Raw genomic sequence first — 13,489 nt, 5'->3', positions numbered from 1 at the left:
GCATGACAGCTCACGTCTGTAATCCCAGCACTTTGGGAGGCTGAAGTGGGCATATCACTTGAGGCCAGGAGTTTGAGACCAGCCTGGCCAACGTGGCAAAATCCTATCTTTACAAAAAGTACCAAAATTAGCCAGGCGTGGTGGCACACTCCTGTAGTCCCAGCTACTCAGCAGGCTGAGGTAGGAGGATCACCTGAACATGGGAGGTTGAGGCTACAGTGAGTTGAGACTACAGTGAGTTGAGACCGTGCCACTATACTCCAGCCTGGGTGACAGAGTGAGATCCTGCCTCAAAAAAAAAAAAAAAAGAAAAGAAAAGAAAAACAGAGAGAGAGAAAGATTTCCTAAATGTTAAAAATCATAAAAAACTCTGCACCAATTATTTTAACATGTTGTTACACAGATAAGCAAAATTAATTTCCAGGTAGAATGTCAAAACAGCATTGCTCTCTTAGAATAGCTTACACTAAGTTTTCATACTGCCTTCATTTCCTCTTTAAAAAATAATCAATTTTAGGCTAGGTGCAGTGGCTCATGCCTGTAACCCTAGCACTTTGGGAGGACGAGGCGGGTGGATCACCTGAGGTCAGGAGTTCGAGACCAGCCTGGCCAACATGGCGAAACCCCATCTCTACTAAAAATACAAAAATTAGCCAGGTGTTATGCCACGCGCCTATAATCCCAGCTACTCAGGAGGCTGAGGCAAGAGAATCACTTGAACCCGAGGGCGAAGGTTGCAGTGAGCAGAGATGGTGTGCCACTGCACTCCAGCCTGAGCAAAAGAGCGAAACTCTGTCTCAAAAACAAAAACAATCAATTTAAAAAATAACCCCAAGACTTGTTTGGAACCTGATTTAAACAACCCAACTATTAAAACGCCTTTTTTGAAGCCAACAGGAAAATATGAACCCAAACTGGTTATCTCATTAGACGGTGTAAAATTAGGGTAAAGAAGATTGTTTGGTGTGCTAATGATACTGTGGTCAAGAAAAAATACATAATAGAGTCCTTATCTATTAGATACTCAAGTATCTGCAGTGAAAGGATATGCCTGGTATTTGTTTTAAAATATTCCCAGAGGTGAGGAAAAAAGAGAACAGATAAAACAAGACCAGCAAAATGTTGACAGGTACACTGGAGTTCATTATACAATTCTCTTTATTTTAGGGTATGTTTAAAATTTTCCATAATAAAAGTTTTTAACTAGAACCACAGGGCTAAATTGTTATTAAGAAATATTACGAAACAACATATAAGGTAATTTTTCCAGAAAATTAAATGGGAGACATAATGAATGAGTACCTTTGACAGACGTCAAGATCCCTATACTTTAGTATACTTAAAGCCCACATAGCCTTTACTCAATGCACCCCACAGGAAAAATGCCTTTGTTTCAGAAATGCTTTTAGTAAGCTTGGATATCTAGTCTAAAACAAATTACAAAGCCTGAATTAGGAGTGGAGAGATGGTCAAGACAGGACCAATAAGGGATGAAGCAATTTATGAAAAGCAGACACACAGTGGCAAAAACAAAAACAAAACAGTGTCAGCCAGGCACGGTGTCTCACGCCTGTAATCCCAGCACTTTGAGAGGCTGAGGCGGGTGGATCACTTGAGGCTAAGAGTTCAAGACCAGCCTGGCCTTGGTGAAACCCCATCTCTACTAAAAAGACAAAAAAAAAAATTAGCCAGGCGTGGCAGCACATGCCTGTAATCCCAGCTACTTGGGAGGCTGAGGGAGGAGAATCGCTTGAACCCGGGTTTCAGGTGGGTTGTGGGAGGTGGAGGTTGCAGTGAGCTGAGATCCCACCACTGGGCTCCAGCCTGGGCAACAGAGACAGACTCTGTCTCAAACAAAACAAAACGAAACAAAACAAAACAAAACGACAGTATCATTCAGACCATCACCTAACACAGCCTTAAACTTCAAATCATCTTTAATTATTATTATTATTCCACAAAACTCCCATCGCCAGTAGGCCACCAATTACAAACTTCTCTTGGATTCATTTCTTTTTCTTCAGTTTTCAATACCTTCAACTTAAAGACCTCATCTATGCTGGTCAGAAAGCTGCCACCTGAGACAATTCCATTCACAGTATATATGATGGACTTGTGTTGTGTTTCAGGAGGCACGCTTCACAGGAATCGGAAGATTATTTTGACAGTCCCCAGACAAGCAACACTGGTGATCCTGCCCCTTGACTACATATTTGGATACTTCATATTGGTCTCTATGTAACTCCTGCTCTATCCTCTAACCCATTTTTCCATAGTCACTGAATGTTCACAAGAAATGTAATCGTGCCACTGTCCTGCTGAAAAGTCATCTGTGGCTCCACACTATCAGTAAGACCATCTGGAGATCTGCTGCATAACAATCCTTTTTTCTTTTTCTTTCTTTTTTTGAGACAGGGTCTCACTCTGTCACCCAGGCTGGAGTGCAGTGGCACAATAAGAACTCACTGAAGCCTCATCCTCCCGGACTCAAGTGATCCTCCTACCTCAGCCTCCCAAGTAGCTGGGACTGCAGGTGCACACCACCACACCTGGCTGATTTTTGTATTTTTTGTAGAGAGGGGGTTTTGCCATGTTGCCCAGGCTGATAACAATCCATTTTTAATTTACTCTTCTTGTCTGTGCTCCTGATATTCCCCATAGATCTCAACACACATCTTCCTGATTCTACTATATCAAAAAAAGTTACCATTCCCCAAATACATATGTTGTTTAGCTTAGCCATACCTCTGTTCCACCTGCTCTCTGCCTAGACTCAGCCAACAGTCAAGAAACTTCAACTTTTCTGTACTCTTAAAGCATATTATTGACAGTGCATGGAGTTACCTTTATATGGTTTTGCGGTTCTTATGTGAGTCTCGAGAGGAAAGGCTGTAAAGAATCATCTTTGTTCACCAAACTGCTCCTATCAAAGTGCCTTGCACTGCTGTAATTTCTGACACGGAGAATCTCATTCCCCCACAATGTCAAAAAAAAAAAATCTGGTACTTAATGAATTTATTTGTAAAAGTTACAGTCTAAACAAATAACTCCTCTAAGAGAATTTTGGTTTTACTCTACATTTTACTTATTTCTATCTCCTCAACAAGAAGGTACGTTTCATTAAAGTTTTGTTTGTTTCATTCTTACAAGTATTCCCATCACAGAGAATAGTGTGCCTGGCTTGTAGTAGGTACTCTTTAAACACAGACAAAAAAGTTTACTTATAAGTTTCAGTGTACTCCCTTTTGAGCATGGGTAATAAATCCAGAAGAAATATGATCTTTGTTATTATTCCTAGAAACAATAAAATTACATAAAGAAGACAGTAAAAATAAATTTTTAAAAGTATAGATGACTGAAATCATAGGCTTATATGTTTGCCAGCCCCCTCTTCCAAAGAAACTTTAAAAAGAATTGGTGTCTCATAAAAATCTACTATGTATCATCTCTTCCTAGGTTACCTTGTAATGGAAATGTTTAAAAAAAATACTAAATTGATTAGTCAGCAAAAGGATGAAAGAAGCTGAGTGTGGTGGCTACACCTGTAATCCCAGCACTTTGGGAGGCCAAGGCAGGAGGATCACTTGAGCCCAAAAGTTCAAGACTGCAGTGAGCTATGATGACGCCACCACACTCCAGCCTGGAAGACAGAGTGAGACCCTGTCTCTGTTTAACAACAACAATAAAGATGAAAAAATAAATCAGAGAACTAATCAGATTCTTCAAAACTTGTAAAAGTCTATAATTTCTCTAACATAGTGAACACTGACAGCTTTCATAAAATACAGTCATTCATTCATTAAATATTTATGGAACCTCTACCATGTGCCAGCCATTTTTCTAGCGATACAGCAGTGAACAAGAATAAACATTCCTGCCCTCAAAGAGAATTTTAGTGGGAGCTAAAGGCAGCCTTGCTGATAACAGACCCTATTTGCTGTGATAATTTACTAAAAGCAAACCTAAAAACTCGAAAACACTAATATGATACTATTTACTATGGAGACAAAAGCCTCAAAACTCAGAAATACAAAAGTAATCCTATTCCACCAGGAATATAAAGTAAATAGGAAAAAAAGAGAAGTACTTATAGAATAAATCTCAACTGCAAAAGGCAATCTGAAATCACCAGAAGTTTTTCTTTTTTTTTTTTTGAGATGGGGTCTCACTTACTGTGTTGCCCAGGCTGGTCTTGAACTCTTGAGCTCAAGCAATCCTCCCACCTCAGTACCTCAGCCTCTCAAAGTGCTGGGATTACAAGCATGAGCCACCATACCCAGCCTGAAGTTTAAGTATAATTAAACAGTGAATAAATACAGCCCTTGCCAAAAAGACGTTCTACATAATTATCAGCAATAAAGAAAGCTTACCTATTCTAAACAGTAAGAAACAAATTCATATTTTACCAAAGAAAAGGTACATTCCCTAGCAACAAAGTGAAACAACTATGTAACCATTTATTTATTTACTTACTTAGAAAGAAAAAGAGACAGACAGACAGACAGGGTCTTGCTCTATCGCCCAAGCTGGAGAGCAGTGGCATGATCATAGCTCACTGTCCTCGACCTCCTGGGCTCAAGTGATCAAACAAAGGGTTGGTTGTCCTGCCAGGCCTACATGTATCAGAGCACACCCGCTCCTGACTGCTGGCAAGCTGACTCCCTTTCACAACGGACAGGCTGGAAGAATAAAGATTCATACAGAAGCCATAAATCATCACAACTAGGAGTAAAAGGAATAAAAAGGATGAAATTAAGATCTAAGTGGGCCGGCACAGTGGCTCACGCCTGTAATCCCAGCACTTTGGGAGGACAAGGCAGGCAGATCACCTGAGGTCAGGAGTTTGAGACCAGCCTGACCAACATGGAGAAACCCCGTCTCTACTAAAAATACAAAAAAAATTAGCCACGCATTATGGCACGTGCCTATAATCTCAGCTACTCAGGAGGCTGAGGCAGGAGAATTGCTTGAACCCAGGAGGTGGAGGTTGCAATGAGCCAAGATCGCACCATTGCACTCCAGCCCGGGCAAAAAGAGTAAAACTCAGTCTCAAAAAAAGAAAAAAGAAAAAAAAATCCAAGTAGTGCTACATACAATAATAAGTGAGACCCTCCTTAGTTGCGTGGCATTCCTCACACCACCACAAATGAAAATCTTCATCTGTATAAAACTAGTACCTATTCAGGAGACAGGCTATGAACACTCAGCACCCAAACTGATGGACAGAATAAATACTGTACACATTCTAACCACCAATTGTATTTACAATTTTCATTTGAATATGTGAGAATACTCTGCAAGTCCTGGAACAAATTATAAAACATTTGACTATAAAATAGTTTAAAACTGTCTAACATCTTATCCAACCCCATCCCCACCCCATGCCCAACTCTTCCCATCTGGGGCTGGACAAATCAATGAAATTATGACTGACCCAAGTCAGAGCCCAGAAAAAGGACAACTCTAACAACTTAGGTACATGCTGAAGAGGAATTTAATATATTTGATAAAAGGTTCTGCTTAAAAGGTGTCTCTGACCTTGAAGACACTATGCTAAATGAAATAGGCCACACACAAAAGGACAAATATTCTATGACTCCACTCATATGAGGTGCTTATTCAAATTCATAGGGACAGAAAGTAGAATGGTGGATGCCAGGGGATCGAAGAGAGAAATGGGGAGTTAGTGTTTAATGGGCACAGAGCTTCAGCTGGGGAAGATGGAGAAGTTCTGGAGATGGATAGTGGCAATGGCTGCACAACAATGTGAACAGACTTAGTACCACTGAAGTGTACACTTACAAATGGTTAAAGAGGTAAATTTTATGTTATGCATATCTTACCACAATTAAAAAAAAAAAGTTGTCCTTGAGGGCTAACAAAACGGAAGGGGCAGACACCTCTTATAATTAAACTGAGATGTGACTTTAGAGTCTTCCATTGGACTTCCAGTGTCAGCTTTCTCATGTAAAAAGTTTAGAAGTCATCAGACCCATCTTTACAACAAGAAAAAAGCTTAGCAAACTGAAAAATCAATAACTCTCCTTTCTTAGGTCAAAGAATTGAGATCACAGGTCAAACCATCCCTGCAAAATCACAAGAGACAAACTAACACAAAGGATCACGAGTTGAGGTCAGCTTACCAGCAACTGCTGCAGCAACTGGTAGGAACACTTAAATGGCAATTTGAATGAACTGTCAGAAGCTGAGAGTGAACTAGTTTAAGCATTAAAACCCCTAGAGCCTCAGTCTTAGAAAACCCCCCACTTTCCTGAATATTATCTCAAAGAACTCCACAAAACTCTCAAAGTAATTACAGAAGAAAGTTTCCTTCATGACTGACAAGGCGAGGGGAAATAACCCTTTTTAAGTTCACCCTGGGAAAGTAACCACTATCTAAACACACACACACACACACACACACACACACACACACACACACCGGCAAAGTAACCACTATCTACACACACACACACACACACACACCAGTCCCCACAACAAAAGCCTGCCCTCCTGAGAAAACTACCTTACCAGAGCTTTATCTGACCCTAGGGAGGAGCAATTAGCCAACTCCAGCCCCATCTAGGCTTCCTGTCTAGTTTAAGGTTTTTTTTTTTCGTTTCTTTGATTGGTTTTTTGTTTTTTTTTTTTTGTTTTTTCAAAAAGGGTTATAGACCAGGACTCAGGCCCACTAAAAAACTAAGGAGCCAGGTGCAGTGGTGTGTGCCTGTAGTCTCAGCTATTCAGGAGACTGAGCTCAGGAGTTCAAGACCAGCCTGGGCAACATAAGGAGACTCTGTCTCAAAAAAGAATAAAAATAAAACTAAGATGTAACCATAAGGTGGCATAAGATGCTTCTGTTCTCCTACACTTTACCACCTCATCAACAATGCTCCAATATAACTACAGTGGATTACAAATAAAAAAGCTGCAACACACAGATTTCGAGTTCAATAAAAGTTCTTGGGAAACCCCAAAGACAGGGAGAGAATAGGGAGAAACTGAAGCCTCTAGGACCTGCAGCTACAAAACACATTAAACGTAGCCCATCTCCCAGCTAGATTAACATATAACCTCATAATAAAAGCCTAAATCTTCAGTCTTTATTACCTGATACTTCATGTCTGGCTTTCAGCAAAAAATTACAAGCCATGCCAAAAGGCAAGAAAAAACAGACTGAAAAGACAAGGCAAACATCAGAACCAGACTCAGATATGATATATTTCAGAATTATAAAATAGGAAATTGATCCAGGAAGAGGAGAGAACACCAAGCAGGATAAATACCAAAAAAATCCACACTAGGTATATTATAGCCTAGCTGCAAAGTAACACAAAAAGAAAATCTTGAAAGAAGCCGGAAATAAAACACTTTACTTACAGAGGAACAAAGATAAGAATTACACTGGACTTCCCATTACAAATCATGCAAGCAGCTGGGAGCAGTGGCTCATGCCTATAATCCCAGCACTTTGGGAAGCCGAGGCAGGCGGATCACTTGAGGTCTGGAGTTCGAGACCACCCTGGTCAATATGGCAAAACCCCATCTCTACTAAAAATACAAAAATTAGCCAGGCGTGGAGGCACGCACCTGCAGCCCCAGCTACTTGAGAGGCTGAGGCAGGAGAATCACTTGAACCCGGGAGGCGGAGGTTGCAGTGAGCCAAGATTGCACCACTGCACTCCAGCCTGGGCGACAGAGCGTGGCTGCATCTCAAAAAACAAAGCAAAACAAAAATCATGCAAGCAGGAAGGAAATAGGGTGAAATGTTTACAAAGCTGGAAAAAAAGAAAAAAAAAAAAACCCACCAAACTAGAATTCTGTATCCAGTAAAGTTATCCTACAAAAGAAGTAAAGACTTCCTTAGCCAAAAACTGAGGAAGGTTGTCGCCAATACATCAGCAAAAAGGAAAATGATACAGGTCAGAAACTCAAATCTACATAAAGAAAGTATCAGAGAAGGATAAAAAGGTAAAATAAAATCTTTCAGGTGGTTATAGTATATAGATAAGGGAAACAAATGACAGCAATGTATAAAAGACAGGAAGGAGGAATTAGGAATATGCTAAGGTAACTGCACTATCCATGAAGCAGTATAATATCTGAAAGTTGTAAGCTTAGTTGTAAATGTATATTGCAAACACCAGGCAGCCACCAAAAAACACGTTTAACAGATACATTAAGAGAGTACAGAAAATGCAATCAAGTAAAATGTTCAATTAAAATTGGAGAAGGCAGAAAAAGAGGGGAAGATAAAAAAAAAAGTACCAAAAAAAAAAAAATTGTAAGTACGGCAGCTACGAATCCAATTATATCAACAATCACTTTAGATGTGAAATGACCTAAATACACCAAGTAAAAGAAATTGTCGGCTGGGCACAGTGCACGTCTGTAATCCCAGCACTTTGGGAGGCCGAGGCGGGTGGATCACCTGAGGTCAGGAGTTTGAGATCAGTCTGGCCAACATGGGGAAACCCTGTCTGTATTAAAAATACGAAACTTAGCCGGGCGTGGTGGCAGGTGCCTGTAATCCCAGCTACTGAGGAGGCTAAGGCAGAAGAATCATTTGAACCAGAGAGGCGGAGGTTGCAGTGGGCCAAGATTGCGCCACTGCACTCCAGCCTGGGTGACAGAGTAAGATTCTGTCTCAAAAAAAGAAATTGTCACAGTGGGTTTTTAAAAAATAGAGCCGACTATATGCTATCTATTTTAAAAATCCCACTTTACAAAGACAGACACAGGTTAAAAGTAAAGGTATGGGAAAAACATACCATGCCAACACTAATCAAAAGAAAGCTAGAATAGCTATGTTAATTACAGACAAAGCAGTTTTCAAAATAAGGAAAGATAAAAACCACTTCTGAACAAAGATTAAGGGTTGCATTATACCAAAATATGTGAAGCAAAAATTGAACTCCAAAGAGTAATAGACAAATCCACTATTATACTGGGAGACCTCACACCTCTTTATAGGTAGCTGACACACCTAGCAAGTAGAAAACCAATAACATAGTTGAGCTGAACAGCATCAGCAATCAAATGGATCTAACTGACATTATAGAATAATACTTCATCCAACAACAGCACAATACATAATCTTCTCAAACTCACAAAGAACATTCACCAAGGTAGACGATATCCTGAGCTTTAAAATACACCTTCAAAAATTTTAAAGGATAGGTAATACAAAGTATGCTCTCATACCACAACAGAATTAAACTATTACTAGAAATCAGTAACAGAAACACAGCTGGAAAACTCCCCAAATAGCTGGAGTTTAAAACAACTCACCTCAAAATAACCCAGGAGTCAAGGAAATCTCAATAGAAATTTTAAAATATATTGAACTAAATGAAAATACAACCTATTAAAATATATGAAATGCAGCAAAAACCATGATTAGAGAATTTATAGCATTAGATGCATACAGTAGGAAAGAAAAAAAGATCTAAAACCAATACTCTAAGCTGCCATCTCAGGTAACTGGAAAAGAAGAGCAATATAAACTTAAAGTAAGATGAATAAAATCAGAGCAAGAACTAATGAAATTGAAACAAGAAAACAGAAAATCACAATAGAAAAAACAAATCAGTGAAACAAAAAACTGATCCTTCAAAAAGATCAATATAATTGATTGAAAAGAGAGAGAGGAGAAAAAAGTTAAGAAAAACTAGTATCAGAAATCAAAGAAGAATCATCATTACTAATTCCTTGAACATTAAAAAAATAAAAGAATACTAAGAACTCCATGCCCACAAAGTTTGTAACTTAGTTGAAATGGAGCAATTCTTGGAAAGAAACAAACTACCAAACTCACACAAGGAGAACTAGATCATCTATTTTAAAAAAAAAAAAAAAAGGCTGGGCGTGGTGGCTCACGCCTGTAATCCCAACACTTTGGGAGGCCGAGATGGGTGGATCACCTGAGGTCAGGAGTTCAAGACCAGCCTGGCCAACATGGTGAAACCCCCATCTCTACTAAAAATACAAAAATTAGCCAGGCATGGTGGTGGGCACCTGTAATCCCCGCTACCCAGGAGATTGAGGCAGGAGAATCGCTGGAACTCGGGAGGCAGAGGGTGCAGTGAGCCAAGATCACGCCACTGCACCCTGGGAGACAGAGCAAGACTCCATCTCCAAAAAAAAAGATCAATAAATAACCTTCCAAAAGAAGGATTTACAAAGCCCAATTGACTTCACTGGAAAACTCTACCAAGCATTTAAGGAAGAAATGGTACCAGTTCTCTACAAATTCTTTTAGAAAATAAGCAGAGGGAATACTTCCTAATTAATTAATTCAAAGTATTACCCTAATACCAAAACCAGACAAAGATACTACAAATAAAGGAAAACTGCAGACCAGTATATATCATGAACATAAATGCAAAAGTCCTTCACAAAATATTAGTAAATCAAACCTAACAATGTACAAAAAGAATTACACACCATGATCAAGTGGGATTTATTCCAGGAATGTAAGGCTGGCTCAACAACTTAAAAGTCAATAAATGTAATCCATCATAACAACAGTCTAAAAAAAAAATCAGCTGGGCATGGTGGCTCACGCCTGTAATCCCAACACTTTGGGAGGCCAAGGCAGGCAGAATACCTGAGGTCAGGAGTTCAAGACCAGGCTGGCCAACATGGCGAAACCCCATCTCTACTAAAAATACAAAAATTAGCCAGGCATGGTGGTACGCACCTGTAATCCCAGCTACTGTGGAGGCTGAGGCAGGAGAATCGCTTACACCCAGGAGGCAGAGGTTGCAGTGAGCCGAGATTGTGCCACTGCACTCCAGCCTGGGTGACAGAACAAGACTGTCTCAAAAAAGAAAAGAAAGAAAAAAAAAACACATGATAATATCAATAAATACAGGAAAACAATTTGACGAAATCCAACATTCATTCAGGATTAAAAAAAAAAACTCCCAGCACACTAGGAATAAAGAGAAACTTCAACTAAAAAAAAAAAAAAATCTACAAAAAATCCTACAGCTAACATGGTAGTGAGAAACTAGGTGCTTTCTAGAAACTAGGTTAGAATACAGACAAGGATATTCATTATTTATCACTTGTACTCAATACTACCAGAGGTTCTAGCTGGGACCATTAGCCAAGACACAGAAATAAAAGGTTCCCAGGTAAGAAAGAAAGAAAGAAGTAAAACAATCATCATTTGCAGATGACATGATGTTGTATATAGAAAACTCTAAGGAATCCACTAAAAAAAATTATCGGAACTAATGAACAAATTCAGTATTTGAAGGATACAAGATCAATATGCAAGTCAAGTATATGAACTATACATTTGCATGAACAATTCAAAAATGAAATTAAGAAAGCAATTCCATTCATAGTAACATCAACAAAAGGAATAAATTGAAGAAAAGTGCAAAACTTATACTCAAAAACTGTAAAAAAATTTTGGATCTAAATAAATGGAAAAATATCCCATATTCATGGACTGTTAGACTTAGTATTGTTAACACAGTAGTATTTCCCAAATTGATCTTTCAGATTCAACCAATCACTGATAGAATCCCAGCTAACTTCCTGTAGAAACTGAGAAGCTAATTCTAAAATTCATATGGGATTGCAAGGAACCCAAAATAGCCAAACAATCTTGAAAAAGAACAAAATGGGACTCACTTCCTCATTTCAAAATTTACTACAAAGCAACAGTAATGAAGACAGCGTGGTACTGGTATAAGAACAAGACACGGCCAGGCGTGGTGGCTCACGCCTGTAATCCTAGCACTTTGGGAGGCCGAGGCTGGCAGATTGCCTGAGCGCAGGAGTTTGAGACAAACCTGGGCAACACTGTGAAACTCCGTCTCTACTAACATGCAAAAAAAAAAATGGCCAGGTGTGGTGGCTCACGCCTGTAATCCCAGCACTTTGGGAGGCCGAGGTGGGCAGATCACAAGGTCGAGAGATGGAGACCATCCTGGCCAACATGGTGAAACTCAATCTCTACTAAAAATACAAAAAGTAGCTGGGCATGGTGGCACATGCCTGTAGTCCCAGCTACTCGGGAGGCAGAGGCAAGAGAATCACTTGAACCCGGGAGGCGGAGGTTGCAGTGAGCTGAGATTGAACCACTGCACTTCAGCCTGGCAACAGAGCGAGACTCTGTCTCAAAAAAAAAAAAAAAAATTAGCCAGGCATGGCAGTGCATGCCTGTAGTACCAGCTACTTGGAAGGCTGAGGCAGGAGAACTGCTTGAACCCAGGAGGCAGAGGTTGTTGCAGTAAGCCAAGATCGCACCACTGCACTCCAGCCTGGGCAACAGAGCAAGACTCCATCTCAAAAAAAAAAAAAAAAAAGAACATGTATATAGATCAATGGAATAGAACTGAGAGTCAAGAAATAAATTCATATATCTATAATCAACTGGTTTTCATTAAGGTACCAAGAGCATTCAATAGTGAAAGTGTTGAATAGTCTTTCCAAAAATGGTGCTGGGACAAATAGATACATAACCAAAAAATGAAGGAAGAACCCTCTTTCACATCGTTATTATAACATATACATATATATATTTTATGTAATTAACATTATATTATTAATGATTATAGCATTATTCCTGATAGTCATAAAATTGCAAACAAACCAACTGTCCATTAACTGATGAATGGATAAAGTGTGGTATATCCATACAAGAGAATATTATTCAGCCATAAAAAGTACTGATACATGCTATAATATGGATGAACCCTGAAAACATTATGCTAAGTCAAGCCAGTCACAAAAGACTGCATTTTTTAAGATTCCACTTACATGAATGTCCAGAGACAGAAAATAGATTAGCAGTTCCTTCAGGTTGAGGGTTTGGAGAAAGGATCTGGGGGTAACAGCTAAAGGGCTGTTACAGGGATTCATTTTGAGATGATGGAAACTTTGTTTCTTTTTGAGACTGTGACTTGCTCTCTCCCAGACTGGAGTGCAATAGCACAATCAGGGCTCACTGTAACCTCAACCTCCTGGGCTCAAGACATCCTCCTGCCTTAGCCTCCTGAGTAGCTGGAACTACAGATATACACCACCATGCTCGGCTAATTTTTTAATTTTGGTAGAGATGGAGTCTCCCTATGTTGCCCAGACTGGTCTCAAAGTCCTGGGCTCAAGCAATCCTCCCACCTTGGCCTCCCAGAGTTCTGGGATTACAGGCATGAGCCACCATGCCCCGCCAATGGAAACATTTTTAAGTTAATTGGGGTAATAGTTGCACAACTCTGTGAATATACTAAAAACCACTGAACTGCACACTTTAAGTGAATGACTTATATGGTAAGTAAATTATATCTCAGTAACACTGTTAAAGGAAAAACAAAAAATCAAATACCCTTAGTGTACAAGTTCAACAAAGACTCCTAGTCACACAAAACCCACTTGTATAACACTACCAGAGTCCAGGGGAGAACGAATGGCCCACTCAAGTTTCTGTTGACTGTTCATATACTAGTACAATGTGACATAAATCTTACAG

At 39.5% G+C, this 13,489-nt stretch overlaps 1 protein-coding gene across 8 annotated transcripts in view; it reads right to left on the bottom strand.

Moving 5' to 3' along the window:
- The window catches only part of ATL2 (atlastin GTPase 2), a 76,242-nt gene that overhangs the window by 24,663 nt on the left and 38,090 nt on the right, over positions 1-13,489 (bottom strand). The gene's annotated exons all lie outside the window — the stretch shown is intronic.

This window comes from Symphalangus syndactylus, chromosome 14 (assembly GCF_028878055.3).
Source record: "Symphalangus syndactylus isolate Jambi chromosome 14, NHGRI_mSymSyn1-v2.1_pri, whole genome shotgun sequence".
In the NCBI taxonomy this organism is placed as follows: domain Eukaryota; kingdom Metazoa; phylum Chordata; class Mammalia; order Primates; family Hylobatidae; genus Symphalangus; species Symphalangus syndactylus.
Note: the sequence above shows the minus strand (reverse complement) of the source record. Positions and strands in the feature narration are given on the sequence as shown.